The sequence below is a fragment of the Pristiophorus japonicus genome, chromosome 1, assembly GCF_044704955.1.
Source record: "Pristiophorus japonicus isolate sPriJap1 chromosome 1, sPriJap1.hap1, whole genome shotgun sequence".
NCBI classification, from domain to species: Eukaryota; Metazoa; Chordata; class Chondrichthyes; family Pristiophoridae; genus Pristiophorus; species Pristiophorus japonicus.
The window spans coordinates 441,937,523-441,958,166 of record NC_091977.1 but is presented as its reverse complement, the minus strand read 5'-3'; the positions used below and the strand labels follow the sequence as shown (position 1 = coordinate 441,958,166).

The following is a 20,644-nucleotide window of genomic DNA, read 5'->3' as shown; positions in this document are numbered from 1 at the left end:
GAGGATGTGGTGTTTGTGACGTCCCCTCGCGCCTCTGGCCGCGGGTAATCCGAGATTGAAGATCAGTTTCCGCGCGCAATTCTGCTTCGCGAGCCAATGTTAATGGTGGGTGGGAAGTATGCTTCGGCAATCCCTCGTATCGAGGATGACTTGCTTCTGCACCAAAAATGGATGAGTTGTGTGTGCAGTGCGAGTGAAGGACCGATAGCAGCTTGCAAAAGGCTGTCAACACACAGCATTTTAGTCCCTATCTGTAGAGAGAACACACAGGTTCACTTTCACTGCTAAGCCTTTTTGTGATCTGTTAGATGCAACCAGGTGCGCACGTTAACTGTTTCTCTTGCCATATATGGTGCCTGACCTGCTGAGTGTTTCTCACATTTTCTGTTTTTATTTCATGATTAGATTTCTGTGTTTGTTGATTTAATAAGCTTATTTTGGATTTGGCTTTGGAGTCGGGTGGAGCCCCACTCCAGAGCACATAATCAAGGCTGATGCTTCAGTGAAGTGTTAAGCGGTGCTGCACGCCAGGGGTGCTGTATTTCAGATGATATGTTAAACTGAGGCATTTCATAGATCGATGTAAAAGATCCACTATTCAAAAAAGAGCAGGGGAGTTGTCCTGGTCAACATTTATCCCTGAACCGACATCATTAAAAAGCATTATCTGGTCATTTATCTCATTGCTGTTTGTAGGGTCTTGCTGTGCACTGATTAGCTGAAGTGTTTCCCCACATTACAATAGTGACTGCACTTCAAAAGTACTTAATTAGTTGTGAAATGCTTTGATATGTCCTGAGGTTGTGAAAATTGGTTCATTCATTTATATTTTTGTCACCCTATATTAACTAAATACATTTTCTGCAGTGATATGACTTTAATTTTGGGCAGAAAGTGCTGTATTTTATGTTAAAATAGGAGGTTTTCCACACATATAGCCATTATTTTCCACAAAGAATTGTACCTCTGTAAGCTCCTACAACCCTTACGATCTCTTACAACCCTTATGATCTCCTGATTCGAGACTTTTTTTGTCCCCACCTGAGAGTTTGGCCTTGGTCCTAATCTTTGGAATCCCCTCCATAGCCTTATTAACCTTTAAATACCTACTCCTCTCTTCTAACCTCTCTAGCCCAGTGTCCATTTCCTGCACCAATCTATGAAGCATACTGGGACATTTCTTGCATTTCTTCACATTCAAGTTGTCAGTGAAGTCGTGATTAAAATACATTATCATTTGGACACTTTAACTTTCTGTCAAAAAGCAAAGAAATGACAGCAAAACACAATGATTCTAGTTGCATAAAATCTGTATTTGAGAAAATTACAAAAAATATTACACATGCATAACACCCATTTTCAACTCATTATTTACAAATCATGCATGAGCACGATATCTTATGGAGTAGACTGCCATCTAATGGAATGAGTGTAGAATTGAAGTTGTTTATATTTAACTCCATATGGACAGTATCGCTTACAGTTGTCTAAAACTCTAAAATTCATTGCTCCCATCAAATGTCAACACACCCAATGTATTTTATGGTGGTAGAGAAACCATGGAACTAAACGCAACAGAGTAAATCTTCCGTGATTATACACTTTTTCATACACTTTCAGAATAGATGAAAGCTGGGATTTTCCCCCAAACTCTGGTTTGATCATTAGGATACAGCGAGACTCGGTGGTTTGTAGACCAGGAATTTGCATCCGGTGTTACCACTACTTAGAAGTGCTAGCAGGTAGACCAGCTGCCATTTTTCCATTATATAATGTGGAATGCCCATGCTTGATGCGCAGCAGCATTGGATGTGGATTTGTAGAGTTTTGTTCTGATACTACTGGTTATGAAAAGATAAGCAACTCTTGTATCACTGTGGGTCCAATTCAGGAATTCGCAAAGAAAGAGAGATTCACACTGAAAGAACTACACCTGAAATGTTGACTTGACTATCCCCCCTCTGCAGCCTTTGACACGGTTGACCACATTATCCTTCTCCAACACCTTGCACAGTCGTCCAGCTGGGTGTGGCTGCATTCACTTGGTTCCATTCTTAGCTATCTAATCATAACCAGAGAATCGCCTGCATTGGCTTCTCTTCCCGCCCCCGAATCGTTACCTCTGGTGTCCCCCAAGGATCTATCCTTGGCCCCCTCCTATTTCTCATCTACATGTTGCACCTTGGCGATATCATCCAACAATACAATGTCAGGTTTTACATGTACACTGACAGCACTCTGCTCTACCTTACCACCACCTCTCTCGATCTCTCCACTGCCTCCGATTTGTCAAACTACTTGTCCGACATCGAGTACTGGATGTGCAGAAATTTCCTCCAACTAAATATTGGAAAGACCGAAGCCATTGTTTTCAGTCCCCGCCACAAACTCCGTTCCCAAGCCATTGACTCCATCCCTCTCTCTAACTTCTGTCTGACACTGAACTACACTGCTCGCAACCTTGGTGTCATATTTGACCCTGAAGTGAGCTATCAACCACATATCCGCAGCCTAACTAAGACTGCTATTACCACCTCTGTAACATCGCCCGTCTCCACCCTTGCCTCAGGTCATCTGCTACTAAAGTCTTCATCCATGCCTTTGTAACCTCTAGACTTGACTATTCCAACGCACTCCTGGCTGGTCTCCCACATTTTACCCTACGTAAACTAGAGATGATCTAAAACTCGGCTGCCCGTGTCCTAACTCGCATCAAGTCCCGCTCACCCATCACCCCTGTGCTCGCTCAACTATATTGGCTTCCAGTTAAGCAATGCCTCGATTTCAAAATTCTCATCCTTGTTTGCAAATCCCTCCATGGCCTCGTCCTTCCTATCTCTGTAATCTCCTCCGGCCCAACAACCCCCCTGAGATGTCTGCACTCCTCTATTTCTGCCCTCTTGAGTATCCCTGATTATAATCGCTCAACCATTGGTGGCCATGCCTTCTGTTGCCTAGTCCCTAAGCTCTGGAATTCTTTACCTAAACCTCTCAGCCTCTCTATCTCTCCTCCTTTAAGACACTCTTTAAAACCTTTCTCTTTGACCAAGCTTTTGGTCACCTGCCCTAATTTCTCCTTGTATGGTTTGGTGTCAAATATTTTGTCTCATAATACTCCTGTGAAGCGCCTTGGGACATTTTACTACATTAAAGGTGCTATATAAGTACAAGTTGTTGTTATCTCCAAAGGTGCTGACTGGCCTCCTGTGTGTTTCCAGCATTTTCTGTTTTTGTTTTAGAAAACAACTTAATTTTCTTATTTAAATATTATTTAAGATCACTACGATTTTTGCTTCAAGACATCCATTTCCGCTTCTCTACTAGTTTGCCTCCAGGCTGGCTTCCACAGCCTGGAATAAGAGATTTCCAGCGTTCAGTTACAAGCTCAAACGTGATTGTCTGTTGAACGATAACAGGAAGGAAGTCCTTGATTGTTAACATAGACACTGAGAATTCAGGGCTAGAATTAAGCAGAGTAATCTGTCACTGATTCTAAAAGCTATAATTTTTTTGGCAGGGTAGGAAGAGGCAGGCCATGCAGGAATCCTCCAGGAGTGTGGCACTCTCAAACCAGTTTTCAGTACTGTGTACTGGTATAGATTGGACTACCGGGGAAGTGCAATCTATAGCACATGCACGACACTGGGTCAAATGACTGCACAGGGGAGCACAGCGCAGCAAAGTGTAGAAATGCAGTGGTCATAGGGGATTTGATAGTCAAGGGGATCAACAGGCGTTTCTGCAACCGCCGATGTGAGTCCTACATTGTGTGTTGCCTTCTTGGTGCCAGGGTAAAGGACATAATTGAGAGAGTGCAGAGCATTTTGAGGGGTGGAAAGGGAATAGCCAAAAGTCGTGGTCCATGTGGGAAGCAATGACCGAGGAAGGAAAATGGTTGAGGTCATGCAGTCAGAGTTTCAGGAGCTCGGGAGAAAATTAAAGAGTAGTTATCTCTGGATTATTCCCAATGCCATGAGCTAGTGAGCGTAGGAATAATAGGATAAGACAGGTTAATGTGTGGCTGCAGAACTGGTGCAGGTTGGAGGACTTCAGATTCCTGTGGGAGGAGTGGCCTGTTCAAGGTGGATAGGTTGCACCTCAAGAGCTAGGACCAATGTCCTCGCATGAAGGTTAATTAGTGCTGTGGGGGAGGGTTTAATCTAATTTAGCAGGGGGGTCGGCACCACGATAAAACATTAGAAAGGAGGAACAAGGCTCACAGAGGACTGGGAGAGACAAATAACACTAGAATGAAGAATAGTTCAGAACTAGGGTAGATTAGATAGGGGGAAAATGTTAGACAGTCTAAGATGGGTTTGGAGTCCATGCCCATTAATACACGTAGCATGGTAAATAAGGTTGGTGAGCTGCAGGCACAAGTCACCACATGGGACTAATATAGTGACAATAACAGAAACCTGACTCAAAGAAGAGGCTGACTTAGAACTTAATATTCTTGGCTACAAGGTGTTCAGGAAAGATAGGGAAGAACTGAGGAGTGGGGTGGAAGTATTGATCAAATAAACTATTATAGCACTGGAGAGGGATGATGCTTTGAGGGATCAAATACAAAATTTATTTGGTTACAATTAAGGAGCAATAGAGCAGCTATTATGCTACTGAGTATATACTATAGGCCATCAAATAGTGGGAAGGAGATAGAGGAGCATATTTGCTGTAGAGTAGTATTAATTGGGGACTTCAATTATCTTAATATAGAGTCGGATAATAACAGTGTAAAGGGCAAAGAGGTGGAGGAATTCCTGAAATGTGTACAATAGAACTTTCTTGATCAGTGTGCTTCAAGCCCAATGAGGAAGGAAGCAGAGCTGGATCTAATTCTGGGGAATGAAGTGAGTCAAGTTGAGCATGTTTCAGTGGGGGAGCATTTTGGGGGATGGTGAGCATAATATCATCAGGTTTAGAATAGTTATGATAAAGTAACAATCAAACGCAGAAATACTTAACTGGAGTAGGGCTAACTTCACTGAGTTGAAAAAGGATCAGGCCCAGATGGATTTGAATCAAACATTGGTAGACAAAACAGTAATTGAACAATGGGAGGCCTTAAAAGAGGAGGTGGTTCGGGTACAGAATAGACACATTTCCACAAGGGGGCAAGAAAGGGCCTTCAAAACTAGAACACGCTGGATGACTAAAGATAGTGGGCTCAATTTCCCCAATGATTTGTGCTGTTTTTTTAGTGTGCGCCGCTTTTTTTGGGCGTAAGTTAAAATATTAAAGTATCTCCAATGAATGTGTGCCAGCGTAACTCAGTTACAATTTTTTTAGGTTAGTTCTTTTTTGCGTCATAGGGGTTGTAACCTGATGTCTGCGCCAGATTTTCTCAATTATGTAAGTTTGCCCCCCAAAAATGTCTCCTCGGTCGGCGTCTGTGACCACTCCCGAAAAACCTTCTGGTGAGTTAAGAAAAACCAGCTCGTGTTGATAAATCGGCACAGAAAGAAGCCATTGTTTTTCAGAGAAGTTTTGGAGCGAATGAAGAACACTTAAAATATGCATAATAAAGATTAAATGTTTTTACCTTAAAACGCAGTCAATGGAAGTTTGATGGAATTATGTAAGTTTTCATTTTTTTAAACTGACAAGCCACCACAGAATGTCTGCAAACTGGGCTCGAGGGTCGAAGCTTGAGCAGTAGTGCAGCAGGGAGGGATGCAAATTCCTGGGGCATTGGAACCGGTTCTGGGGGAGGTGGGATCATTACAAACCGGACGGTCTGCACCTAGGCAGGACCGAAACCAATGTCCAAGGGGGAGTGTTTGCTAGTGCTGTTGGGGAGGAGTTAAACTAATATGGCAGCGGGATGGGAACCAATGCAGGGAGACAGAGGGAAACAAAAAGGAGACAAAAGCAAAAGACAGAAAGGAGATGAGTAAAAGTGAAGGGCAGAGAAACCCAAGGCAAAAAACAAAAAGGGCCACTGAATATATAGGGGCTTCAGGAGGGGTCAAAACTAAAAATCATGGTTTAAAAACTAGTATTAAAACACTCCACCTAAACGCACGCAGCATTCGAAATAAAGTAAATGAGTCGACGGCACAAATCATTACAAATGGGTATGATTTGGTGGCCATTACAGAAACGTGGTTGCAGGGTGGCCAAGACTGGGAATTAAACATACAGGGGTATCTGACAATTCGGAAAGATAGACAAGAAGGGAAAGGAGGTGGGGTAGCTCTGTTAATAAAGGATGATATCAGGGCAGTTGTGAGAGACGATATTGGCTCTAATGAACAAAATGTTGAATCATTGTGAGTGGAGATTAGAGATAGTAAGGGGAAAAAGTCACTGGTGGGCGTAGTTTATAGGCCCCCAAATAATAACTTCATGGTGGGGCGCGCAATAATCAAGGGAATAATGGAGGCATGTGAAAAAGGAACGGCAGTAATCATGGGGGAATTTAACCTACATATCGATTGGTCAAATCAAATCGCACGGGGTAGCCTTGAGGAGGAATTCATAGAATGCATACGAGATTGTTTCTTAGAACAGTATGTTACAGAACCTACAAGGGAGCAAGCTATTTTAGATCTGGTCCTGTGTAATGAGACAGGAATAATAAACGATCTAGTAAAAGATCCTCTCGGAATGAGTGATCACAGTATGGTTGAATTTGTAATACAGATTGAGGGTGAGGAAGTAGTGTCTCAAACGAGCGTACTATGCTTAAACAAAGGGGACTACAGTGGGATGAGGGCAGAGTTGGCTAAAGTAGACTGGGAACACAGACTAAACGGTGGCACAATTGAGCTCTTTCATAGTGCTCAATAAAAATATATTCCAGTGAAAAAGAAAGGCGGTAAGAGAAGGGATAACCAGCCATGGATAACCAAGGAAATAAAGGAGAGTATCAAATTAAAAACCAATGCGTATAAGGTGGCTAAGGTTAGTGGGAAACTAGAAGATTGGGAAAATTTTAAACAACAGCAAAGAATGACTAAGAAAGCAATAAAGAAACGAAAGATAGATTACGAGGGTAAACTTGCTCAAAACATAAAAACAGATAGTAAAAGCTTTTACCGATATATAAAACGGAAAAGGGTGACTAAAGTATATGTTGGTCCCTTAGAAGATGAGAAGGGGGATTTAATAATGGGAAATGTGGAAATGGCTGAGACCTTAAATAATTATTTTGCTTCGGTCTTCACAGTGGAAGACACAAAAACCATGCCAAAAATTGCTGGTCACAGGAATGTGGGAAGGGAGGACCTTGAGACAATCACTATCACTAGGGGGGTAGTGCTCGACAGGCTAATGGGACTCAAGGTAGACAAGTCCCCTGGTCCTGATGAAATGCATCCCAGGGTATTAAAAGAGATGGCGGAAGTTATAGCAGATGCATTAGTTATAATCTACCAAAATTCTCTGGACTCTGGGGAAGTACCAGCGGATTGGAAAGCAGCTAATGTAACTCCTCTGTTTAAAGAAGGGGGCAGATAAAAGGCAGGTAACTATAGGCCGGTTAGTTTAACATCTGTAGTGGGGAAAATGCTTGAAACTATAATTAAGGAAGAAATAGAGGTACATCTAGATAGGAATAGTGCAATCAAGCAGACGCAACATGGATTCATGAAGGGGAAATCATGTTTAACTAATTTACTGGAATTCTTTGAGGATATAATGAGCATGGTGGATAGAGGTGTACCGATGGATGTGGTGTATTTAGATTTCCAAAAGGCATTCGATAAGGTGCCACACAAAAGGTTACTGCAGAAGATAAAAGTTCGCGGAGTCAGAGGAAATGTATTAGCATGGATAGAGAATTGGCTGGCTAACAGAAAGCAGAGAGTCGGGATAAATGGGTCCTTTTCGGGTTGGAAATCGGTGGTTAGTGGTGTGCCACAGGGATCGGTGCTGGGACCACAACTGTTTACAATATACATAGATGACCTGGAAGAGGGGACAGAGTGTAGTGTAACAAAATTTGCAGATGACACAAAGATTAGTGGGAAAGCGGGTGGTGTAGAGGACACAGAGAGGCTGCAAAGAGATTTAGATAGGTGAAGCAAATGGGCTAATGTTTGGCAGATGGAATACAATGTCGGAAAGTGTGAGGTCATCCATCTGGGAAAAAAAAACAGTAAAAGGGAATATTATTTGAATGGGGAGAAATTACAACATCCTGCGGTGCAGAGGGATCTGGGGGTCCTTGTGCATGAATCCCAAAAAGTTAGTTTGCAGGTGCAGCAGGTAATCAGGAAGGCGAATGGAATGTTGGCCTTCATTGCGAGAGGGATGGAGTACAAAAGCAGGGAGGTCCTAACTGTATAGGGTATTGGTGAGGCTGCACCTGGAGTACTGCGTGCAGTTTTGGTCACCTTACTTAAGGAAGGAAAGACTAACTTTGGAGGGGGTACAGAGACGATTCACTAGGCTGATTCCGGAGATGAGGGGGTTACCTTATGATGATAGATTGAGTAGACTGGGTCTTTACTCGTTGGAGTTCAGAAGGATGAGGGGTGATCTTATAGAAACATTCAAAATAATGAAAGGGATAGACAAGATAGAGGCAGAGAGGTTGTTTCCACTGGTTGGGGAGACGAGAACTAGGAGCACAGCCTCAAAATACGGGGGAGCTAATTTAAAACCGAGTTGAGAAGGAATTCTTCTCCCAGAGGGTTGTGAATTTGTGGAATTCTCTGCCCAAGGAAGCAGCTGAGGCTAGCTCATTGAATGTATTCAAGTCACGGATAGATAGATTTTTAACCAATAAGGGAATTAAGGGTTACGGGGAGCGGGCGGGTAAGTGGAGCTGAGTCCACGGCCAGATCAGCCATGATCTTGTTGAATGGCGGAGCAGGCTCGAGGGGCTAGATGGCCTACTCCTGTTCCTAATTCTTATGTTCTTATGAAGCGTTGGCCAGCAGAATCTGATAATCGCCCGGACACAGGGGCTCGGGCTCGGCTTCAAAAGAAGCCCAAGGATGGGTGGGTGGGGGGCTGTGGAAGGCATATGGAAGGCATCAGAAGCCTGCACTACACATCAAATGTAACCGGGGTGGGGGGAACGGTTTCCCGATCATTGCGCCTACTCAGACCTGGGTGTGGTCAGTACAGACCTTGTGGGGAAAGAGAACAAAGAACCTTGTCCTGCTTGCCGTTTGTGCCATACTTTATGCAAGCCTTCTGCATGATGGTGTTGCGGAGGAGACAATTGATTCGACATCATCGCATGAAGAACCTCAGAGCTCAAAGGGTGATGGGCAGGAGGCCTTACCCATGTCGGGTATATTGAGACAGGCATTCGTACCTGCACCTGAGTGATGCAGACTGTCAGAAGGCTGTGTTTCCGCAAAGAAGTTATAACTGAAATCTTAAGTAATTAAGGATAGTATTAGGTCCAAAGAGGAGTCATACAAAGTTGCCAGAAAAAGTAGCAAGCCTGAGGATTGGGAGCAGTTTAAAATTCAGCAAAAAAGGACCATGAGATTGATTAAAAGGGGAAAAATAGAGTATGGGAGTAAACTTGAAAGGAACATAAAAACCGACTGCAACAGTTTCTACAAGTATGTAAAAAGAAAAAGATTAGTGAAGATGGGAGAATTTGTAATGGGGAACAAGGAAATGGCAGAACAATTAAATAAATACTTTGGTTCTGTCTTCACGGAAGAGGGCACAAATAACATCCCAGAAATGCTAGGGAACCAAGGGTCTAGTGAGCAAGAGGAATTAAAGGAAATTATTATTAGTGAGAAAATAGTGCTGGAGAAACTAATGGGACTGAGGGCCGATAAATCCCCAGGCCTGATAATCTGCATCCCAGAGTACTAGAAGAGCTAGCCATGGAAATAGTGGATGCATTGGTTGTCATCTTCCAAAATTCTATAGATTATGGAACAGTTCCTGCAGATTGGAGGGTGGAAAATGTAACCCCACTATTTAAAAAAGGAGGGAGAGAGAAAACAGAGAACGACAGACCGGTTAGCCTGACATCAGTAGTAGGGAAAATGCTAGAGTCTATTATAAAGGATGTGATAACGGAACACTTAGAAATATCAATGGGATTAGACAGTCAAGATGGATTTATGAAAGGAAAATCGTGTTTGACAAACCTACTGGAGTTTTTTGAGGATGTAACTGATAGAATAGATAAGGGAGAACCAGTGAATGTAGCGTGTTTGGATTTTCAGAAAGCCTTTGATAAAGTCCCACATAAGAGGATAGTTTGCAAAATTAAAGCACATAGGGCTGGGGGTAATATACTGGCATGGATTGAAAATTGGTTAACTGACAGGAAACAGAGAGTAGGAATAAACGGATCTTTTTCGGGGTGGCGGGCAGTGACTAGTGGGATACCACAGGGATCAGTGCTTGGGCCCCAGCTATTCACAATATATATAAATGGTTTGGATGAGGGAACTAAATGTAATATTTCCAAGTTTGCTGATGATACAAAACTAGGTGGGATTGTGAGTTGTGAGGAGGATGCAAAGATGCTGCAAGGCGATTTAGATAGGTTGAGTGATTGGGCAAGCACATGGCAGATGCAGTATAACGTGGATAAATGTGAAGTTATGCACTTTGGTAGGAAAAACATACCAAAGTATTATTTAAATGGTGATAGCTTGGGAAATGTTGATGTACAGAGGGACCTGGGTGTCCTTGTACACCAGTCATTGAAAGCAAACATGCAGGTGCAGCAAGCAGTTAGGAAGGCAAATGATTTGTTGGCCTTCATTGCAAGAGGATTTGAGAACAGGAGAACGATGTTTTACTACAGTTATACAGGGCCTTGGCGAGACCACACCTAGAGTTTTGGTCTCCTTACCTAAGAAAGGATATACTTGCCATAGAGGGAGTGCAACAAAGGTTCACCAGACTGTTATGTTCATAATAAAGTAATGTAACTGAGTACTGTAGACGTGAGTAAGTGTGACCTTAGTTCCTTTATTCTTAACTCCAGAGTGCTCATACAGCATGGGAGGCCTGCTTATATAAAGTGCTCCCAAGGGATGCTGGGATCCCTTGGGACTCCAACAGGTACGCCCTCTGGTGCGGGTGTAATACTGGTTACATAGGGTTGCATACATAACATCACTCCCTCCCAAAGTCAATAGTACACTTATTTAGAAGGTGAGACGATCTGGGGCCTTTCGCTCCCTAGTCAATCGTCTCAGTACAAATGCAGGTGTAGGTGAGTTGGTTGGTTCTTCGCTGGGCTGCTGTGCAGCTGGCCTTGCTGGGCTGCTGGGGATGGTGAGTTCAGCTTCATGGTCAACCATGATGTCAGTTGCCACTTGTGTATGTGTGTGTATCAGAGGGTCAAAGTTGGTGGTGTCCTCTTCGGGTTGCTCGTGGCTGTCTGTGAATCGCAGTTTGGTTTGGTCCAAATGCTTTCTGCAAGTTAGTCCATTTGAGAGTTCGACCTGAAACACCCTACTCCCTTCTTTGGCTATAACAGTGCCAGAAAGCCATTTGGGACCATGTCCATAGTTGAGTACAAATACAGGGTCATTGACTTCAATATCACGTGACAAATTTGCGCGAACCTGGTACATGCTTTGTTGATGCCGCCTGTCTTCGACGTGATCATGGAGATCAGGGTGGACGAGAGCCTTGTTTTAAGTACTCTTTTCATGAGCAGCTCGGCTGGGGGATCCCCGGTGAGCAAGTGGGGTCTGGTGCAGTAGTTGAACAGGACTCAGGACAGGCGGGTCTGCAGGAAGCCTTCCGACATGCGTTTCAAGCTTTGCTTGATGTTTTGGACTGCCCGTTCTGCCTGGCCATTGGATGCAGGTTTGAATGGGGCAGATGTGACGTGATTGATCCCATTGCGGGTCATGAATTCCTTGAATTCAGTGGTGGTGAAGCACAGCCCATTGTTGCTGACAAGGACATCAGGCAGGCCGTGCATGGCAAACATGGCTCGTAAGCTTTCAATGGTGGCAGTGGATGTGCTCACAGACATTATTACACACTCAATCCATTTTGAATAAGCATCCACAACAACCAAAAACATTTTGCCTAGAAATGGGCCAGCAAAGTCAACGTCAATCCTGGACCACGGTTTGGAGGGCCATGACCACAAATTTAGCGGTGCCTCCCTGGGTGCATTGCTCAGTTGAGAGCAAGTGTTGCATTGGCGCATGCAAGACTCCAAATCTGAGTCGATGCCGGGCCACCACACATGGAATCTGGCTATAGCTTTCATCATTACTATGCCTGGGTGAGTACTGTGTAGGTCTCGTATGATAGTTTCCCTGCCTTTCATAGGCAAAACCATACGATTACCCCACAAAAGACAGTCCACCTATATGGACATTTTGTCTTTGCAGCGCTGGAACGGCTTGATCTCTTCATGCATCTCCGCTGGGATGCTGGACCAGCTCCCATGGAGGACACAGTTTTTTTACAAGGGACAGTAAAGGATCCTGGCTGGTCCAGGTCCTGATCTGGCAGGCTGTAAAGGATGACTTTTCGTTTTCAAATGCATCCATCACCAAGAGCAAGTCGGCAGGCTGTGCCATTTCCACCCTGGTGGTGGGCAATAGTAGCCGACTGAAAGCATCAGCGCAGTTCTCTATGCCTTGTCTATGGCGGATTACATAGTTATATGCAGACAGCATGAGCGCCCATCTTTGGATGCGAGCAGAGGCATTGGTATTAATCCCTTTGCTCTCTGAGAATAGCGATATGAGTGGCTTATGGTCAGTTTCTAACTCAAACTTAAGACCAAACAGATACTGGTGCATTTTTTCTACCCTGTAAACGCATGCCAGAGCTTCTTTTTCAATCATGCTGTAGGCTCTTTTGGCCTTGGACAAGCTCCTGGTTGCATAGGCGACCGGTTGCAATGTTCCCGATTTGTTTGCTTATTGTAACACACACCCTACCCTGTACGAAGACGCATCGCAAGCTAGCACTAAACATTTACATGGGTCATACAGAACAAGCAGTTTGTTGGAACATAACAGATTTCTGGCTTTCTCAAAAGCAGCCTTTTGTGATTTCCCACATTCCCAGTCATCTCCTTTGCGTAGTAACACATGTAGAGATTCTAGTAAGTTGCTTAACCCAGGTAGGAAATTACCAAAATAATTGAGTCCCAGGAACGACCGCAGCTCCGTAACGTTCTGTGGTCTCAGCGCGTTCTTGATGGCCTCCGTCTTGGCGTCGGTGGGTCTGATGCCGTCTGCCATGATTCTTCTCCCTAAAAACTCGACCTCTGGCACCAGGAAAACACACTTCAAGCATTTCAACCTGAGTCCCACACGATCTAGCCAACTTAGAACCTCTTCCAGGTTCTTCAAGTGTTCGATGGTGTCCTGACCTGTGATCAATATGTCATCCTGGAAAACCATGATGCACGGGACTGACTTTAGCAGACTCTCCATGTTCCTTTGAAAAATAGTCGCAGCCAATCGAATCCCAAATGGGCATCTATTGTAGATGAACAGACCTTTGTGCGTGTTAATGCAGGTGAGGCCTTTCGAAGATTCTGTCAGCTACTGCGTCATGTAGGCCGAGGTCAGGTCCAACTTGGTGAACGTCTTCCCCCCCCCCTGCCAGCGTTGAAAATAGGTCGTCTGCGTTGGGTAGCGGGTACTGGTTATGCAGCGAAAAACGGCTAATCGTTACTTTATAGTCCACACAAATTCTGACCGTGCCATCGCCCTTGAGGACCGGACCAATTGGACTGGCCCACTCGTTGAACTCCATCGGCGTGATGATGCCTTCTCGTTGCAACCTGTCCAGCTCGATCTCCACTTTCTCTCGCATCATATATGCCACCGCCCGTGCCTTGTCGTGTACCGGGAACCAGATGGACCTACACCTTCGCCCCCGAGAAACCTCCGATGCCTGGCTCAAATAACGATGGAAACTTGCTCAGAACCTGGGCACATGAGGCGTCGTCGACAGACAAGAGTGCTCGGATGTCGTCCCAGTTCCAGCGGATTCTTCCCAGCCAGCTTCTGCCGAACAGTGTGGGGCCATCTCCTGGCACAATCCATAGTAGGAGTTCGTGCACTGCTCCATCATAGGAGATTTTTACTGCTGCGCTGCCAATTACAGGGATCAGTTCTTTAGTGTAAGTTCTCAGCTTGGTGTGAATGGGGCTCAGCTTGGGCCTGTGTGCCTTGTTGCACCACAGCCTGTCGAAGGGCTTTTTGCTCATGATAGACTGACTCACACCCGTGTCCAGTTCCATGGATACTGGCATTCCATTCAGTTCGACTTTTAGCATGATCGGTGGGCATTTCGTGGTGAAGGTGTGTACCTCATACACTTCTGTCTCCTCGGTTTGAGTCTCTAGTTCAGTTTGATCCACCATGGATTGGTCTTCCTCTGCAATGTGGTGGTTTGCAGGGTTTGCAGCTCGTCTGTACATTCGCTGGAGGTATCCCATTGTTTCACAGCCTTTGCACGCATAGTGTTTGAAGCGGCATTGATGGGCTTTATGATCACCTCCGCAGCGCCAACAAAGTTTCAATTGCCTCGCATTAACACTTGATGGTGGACCCTGGGTCATCTGAGATCATGCAGCTACAGGCATGTATGTTCTGCCATGTACATTCCTGCCTGAAAACGACGTTACTTCGTATACAGTACTTGCCGAAACCTCTTTATGCTGCAAAATTTGTTGGTGTTATTGCTGGTGGACATAAATGCCTGGGCTATCGTTATGTCTTTGCTCAGGTTCGTTGTTTCAACAGTCAATAGTTTGCGAAGGATAACCTCATGGCCAATGCCAAGCACGAAAAAGTCTCTTAGCATTTGCTCCAGGAATCCATCGAATTCGCAATGTCCTGCAATGCGCCTTAGTTCGACTTCCTGGCCTTCAGACTGTTGACATGTGTAAAATTGATACCTTGTCATCAGAACGCTCTCCTTTGGATTTAGGTGCTCCCGGACCAGCGTACACAGTTCTTCATATGATTTGGCTATTGGTTTCACCGGAGCGAGAAGATTCTTCATGGGGCTATAGGTTGCCCCGCAGACGCTGAGGAAGCCCTTCGTTTGGTAGCATTCTTGTCCCCTTCCAGCTTGTTGGCCACGAAGTATTGGTCGAGTCGCTCCACGAAGGCCCCCCAATCGTCCCCTTCTGAGAATTTCTCCAGGATACCAACAGTTTTCTGCATTTTCGCGTGATGGTTCATTATCTCGTTGACAGTTGTTATGTTCGTAATAAAGTAATGTAACTGAGTACTGTAGACGTGAGTAAGTGTGACCTTAGTTCCTTTATTCTCACTGCAGTGTGCTCGTACAGCATGGGAGGCCTACTTATACACAGTGCTCCCAAGGGATGCCCTCTGGTGGCGGCATAATACTGGTTACATAGGGTTGCATACATAACACAGACTGATTCCTGGGATGGCAGGACTGTCATATGAGGAGAGATTGGGTTGACTCGGCCTGTATTCACTAGAGTTTAGAAGAATCAGAGGGGATCTCATTGAAACATTTAAAATTCCGACGGGTCTGAACAGACTGGATGCGGGGAGAATGTTTCCCCTGGCTGGGATGTCTAGAACAATGGGTCACAGTCTCAGGATATGGGTTAGGAAATGTAGGACTGAGATGAGGAGAAATTTCTCCACTCAGAGGGTGGTGAACTTATGAAATTCTCTACCACAGAAGGTTGTGGAGGCCAGGTCACTGAATATATTTAAGAAGGAGATAGATAGATTTCTAGACACAAAAGGCATTAAGGGGTAGGGGGAGAAAGCTGGAATATGGTGTTGAGATAAGAGGATCAGCCATGATCATATTGAATGATGGTGCAGGCTCCAGGGCCGAATGGCTTACTACTGCTCCTATTTTCTATTTTTCTATCTGTGAGTTAGTAAAATCAGATCTGCAATCTAGAAGCTTCGGGAGGACTGCTTTGTCAGTTGAAGTGAAGGTTACAGCTGCACTTTCATTCTATGCATCTGGATTGTTCCAAGCTACAACTGAGGAAGTGTGCGCCATTTCTCAACATGCAGCACATGTTTTCATTTGGCAGGTGACTGCTGGACTGTATGCCCGGAGGAATGACTACATAAAGTTCCCCATGACCGCCCAGGCAGTGCATGACAGGGCTGTGGGCTTCTCCCGGATTGCTGGCTTCCCAAAGGTACAGGGCTGCATTGATTGTACCCACATTGCCTTGCGAGCATCTTTGGAGGATTCCGAGATGTACAAGAACAAAATGGCTTCCACTTCTAATATTTCCTTACTATACAGTATAAATGCACACGAGGCCCATACTTGAGAGAAGGTAACTCTGTGACCAGTAATCTTTATTAGCTAGCACTGAATTGATGAAGGGAAGCTTCCCCTTTTATACCTGAAAGTCCAGGTTAGGAGTGTCTCCCACAAGTTCACCACCGAATGGTCAGTGTTCTCACGGTGTACAACTTAGGTCAGTTTATACATGGGTTACAATGACAGTTGAATACCTGACATCACCTCCTTCCCCAAAGTCTTATTGGGATCACAGAGAGGTTAAGTCTCTCTGGTGGTTTACGCTCCCTTGTAGAGCGCCTGAGTTGGGGCTCCGGTTGTTGGGCGCTGGCCTGAGTGTCTGCTGTTTGCGGTGCCTCAGGCCTGTCCGGACTGCCCACAGTGACTGGGCTCTCCTCCACTTGGTTCCGGTGTTCGGTCACCTGTGGTGGAGTGAACTCTACATCATGTTCTTCCTCTGTTTCTTCTATGGGGTTGCTGAACCTCCTTTTTGTTTGATCCACGTGTTTGCGGCAGATTTGTCCATTGGTAAGTTTAACTACCAGAATCCTATTCCCCTCTTTGGCAATCACAGTGCTTGCGAGCCATTTGGGCCCTGCAGAGCAGTTGAGGACAAAGACAGAGTCATTGACATCAATACATCGCCCCCTCGCATTCCTGTCATGGTAGTCACATTGTGACTGGCGCCTGCTCTCAACAATTTCTTTCATGGTGGGGTGTATAATGGATAACTTGGTTTTGAGCGTCCTTTTCATTAGCAGCTCTGCAGGTGGAACCCCTGTGAGTGAGTGTAGTCGGGATCTAGAAACATAGAAACATAGAAAATAGGTGCAGGAGTAGGCCATTCGGCCCTTCTAGCCTGCACCGCCATTCAATGAGTTCATGGCTGAACATGCAACTTCAGTACCCCATTCCTGCTTTCTCACCATACCCCTTGATCCCCTTAGTAGTAAGGACTACATCTAACTCTTTTTTGAATATATTGGCCAACAGGAGGCGTGATAAGCGGCTTTGTAGGGAACCCCCTTGGATTCTGAGCATCCCCTGTTTGATTAACTGCACTGCTCGATCCACCTGGCCGTTTGAGGCTGGCTTCAACGGTGCCGTTCTGACATGGTTGATACCATTTCCTGCCATGAAGTCCTGGAATTCAATGCTTGTAAAGCACGGGCCATTGACCAAGACGTCCGGTAGACCATGGGCGGCGAACATTGCCCGTAGACTTTCTACCGTGGCAGAGGATGTGCTTGAATTAAGAATGTCACACTCGATCCATTTGGAGTAGGCGTCTACTACAACCAAAAACATTTTTCCCATGAAAGGACCTGCATAGTCCACATGGATGCGTGACCATGGCTTGGCGGGCCAGGACCAGGGGCTAAGGGGGGCTTCCCTGGGTGCATTGCCCAGCTGGGCACACGTGTTGCACCTGCAAACATAAAGTTCCAGGTCTGCATCTATCCCTGGCCACCAAACGTGTGACCTGGCAATGGCCTTCATCATGACAATGCCCAGGTGCTCATTGTGGAGTTCTCTGATGAACACCTCTCTGCCTATTTGTGGCATGACTACTCAGTTTGCCCATAGTAGGCAATCGGCCTGAATCGTGAGTTCATCCTTGCGCCTGTGAAATGGTTTAAATTCCTCAGGGCATGCCCCGTACGTGGCTGCCCAGTCCCCATTCAGGATACATTTCTTGACTAAAGACAGTAGCGGGTCTCTATTTGTCCAGACTTTGATCTGACGGGCTGTCACGGGTGAGCCTTCGCTTTCGAAAGCTTCAACAACCATGACCATCTCAGCAGCATGCTCGGTTTCCCCCTCGGTGGTGGCTAGTGGGAGCCTGCTGAGTGCATCGGCGCAGTTTTCAGTGCCCGGTCTATGCCGAATTGTATAGTCATAGGCGGCTAACGTGAGTGCCCACCTCTGTATGCATTTGCATTTATGGCCTTGTTGTCGGCCAAAAATGACATTAGGGGTTTGTGATCTGTCTCCAGCTCAAATTTCCTGCCAAACAGGTACTGGTGCATTTTTTTTACTGCATATATACATGCAAGCGCTTCCTTTTCTACCATCCCGTAGCCCCTTTCTGCCTGGGACAGACTTCTGGAGGCATAAGCTACCGGCTGTAACTGACCCTTGGCATTAACATGCTGCAACACACACCTGACCCCATAGGACGATGCATCGCACGTTAAAACAAGTTTCTTACATGGGTCATATAGCGTTAACAGATTGTTGGAGCACAATAAATTGTGTGCTCTATCAAAAGCCCTTTCCTGGCTGTCCCCCCAGACCCAATCGCGACCTTTGCATAGGAGCACGTGTAGCGGCTCCAACAGTGTGCTCAATTTGGGAAGAAAGTTACCAAAATAGTTCAGGAGTCCCAGGAACGAACGCAGCTCCGTCATGTTATGGGGTCTGGGTGCTCTCTGGATCGCTTCCGTTTTGGACGCAGTAGATCTGATCCCGTCTGCTGCTACCCTCATCCCCAGGAATTCTACCTCTGGAGCTAGGAAGACGCACTTCGCCTTTTTCAGTCGCAGTTCTACCTGGTCCAGTCTGCGTAGCACCTCCTCCAGGTTGTGGAGGTGTTCTTCAGTATCGCAGCCCGTGATGAGAATGTCATCTTGAAAAACCACCGTTCTTGGAATCGACTTGAGGAGGCTTTCGATATTTCGTTGAAAGATCGCGGTGGCCGAGTGAATCCCGAACGGACATCTGTTGTACTCAAACAACCCCTTGTGTGTCGTGATGGTGGTCAGCTTCTTCGACTCACTTGCCAGCTCCTGGGTCATGTAAGCTGAGGTCAGGTCCAATTTTGAAAAAAGTTTGCCACCGGATAGCGTCGCAAAGAGGTCCTCCGCTCTTGGTAGCGGGTACTGGTCTTGGAGTGACACACTATTGATGGTGGCCTTGTAATCACCACATACCCTGACCGACCCATCCACCTTGAGCACTGGCACAATTGGGCTTGCCCAGTCACTGAATTTGACTGGTGAGATAATGCCTTTCCTCAGCAGGCGGTCCAATTTGCCTTCTATCTTTTCACGCATCACGTACGGCACCGCTCTGGCCTTGTGGTGTACTGGCCTGGCATCCGGGTTTATGTGAATCACTACCTTGGCCCCCATGAAAGTGCCAATGCCGGGTTGAAATAATGAGTCGAGTTTGTCCAGGACCTGTGAGCATGATAGTCGCTCCACAGAAGAAATTGCATTGACATCGCCCATTTCCAGTTCATGACAGCAAGCCAACTCCTCCCCAGTAATGCTGGACCGTCCCCCGGGACAATCCAGAGTGACAATTTGTTCTCCGAATGTGGGTCCTGACTACCGTGGCGCTGCCTAGCACTGGAATGATCTCCTTTATATATGTCCGGTAGCTGAGTGTCAATCGGCAATAATTTTGGCCTCCTGGCCTTGAACGCCCACAACTTGTCGAACTGTTTGATACTCATCAGGGACTGACTGGCCCCTGTGTCTAGCTCCATTGATAATGGGATGCCATTGAGAAGCACTTTCATCATTATCTGTGGCATCCTGGTGTATGAGCTGTATATGTGCTCCACATGAACTTGCTGAACTTCAGCTTCCAGCGATTTCCCCCAGTGTCCATTTGGCCTCGTAGGGCTTACATCGGGCCCGTCCTCCTCGTACATCAACCTGGCTGCAGGCTTCCTGCACAGTGACCGCTGACATTGCAGTTTCTGCAGGTATATATATATATATTTTTTTTTTAAATATTTTTTTTTAATCCAATTTCGTTCCAGATCAACTCTAACGCCAAAGATCACTTTGCGCCAATGTGTTTGATCTTAGGCCAAAAGGCCGAGAGGTGAAGTTGCACCGTTCCTGGAAATATTGCAATACCAGGTCGGTGCATGGAGTGGACGGGGCATGCCCCTGATCCAGCTCCCTGTCCAAAAATCAATTCAATATCATGTCCCCATCGGGGATATTAAACTGATAAGAACAGATACTACACTTGATCTTAGCCAAAAGGCCGAGCAGGTATATTGCTGATATGCGCTGCTGTTGGAAACAAAAGGTGCATTACCAGTCGATCGTCTCTGACTGTCTCTGTAACTGTCTTTAAGCGCACCATTGACAAGTGTTGATGGCCCCATTACTGGCCGCATTGTCCCTTGCCATGGCATGAATCGCCGTTCAGCTAGCTATTGTCTCTGTTGACTTCCCCCTTTGAGTTCGACTACATGCTCGGGCATGTCCGATTGCCCCTGCCTGCCTGGAGAACTGTGTCCCGCGTTAACAATGTTGACTCCCTGTCCATTTGTTGCATTCAAGTCAAGATTTTTGTCAAACATCATTCTGGTCTCTTCCTCCCCTGAGAAAAATGTCTGGGCCATCAACGCCGCCGTTTCCAGGGTCAAGTCTTTGGTCTCAATCAGTTTCCTGAAAACCCCGGCGTGCCCGATGCCCTCAATAAAAAA

General features: G+C 45.8%; 1 pseudogene; it reads right to left on the bottom strand.

Moving 5' to 3' along the window:
- Positions 1-20,029: 20,029 nt before the first annotated feature.
- On the bottom strand, positions 20,030-20,208 carry LOC139278700 (U2 spliceosomal RNA; annotated as a pseudogene).
- Positions 20,209-20,644: the final 436 nt, after the last annotated feature.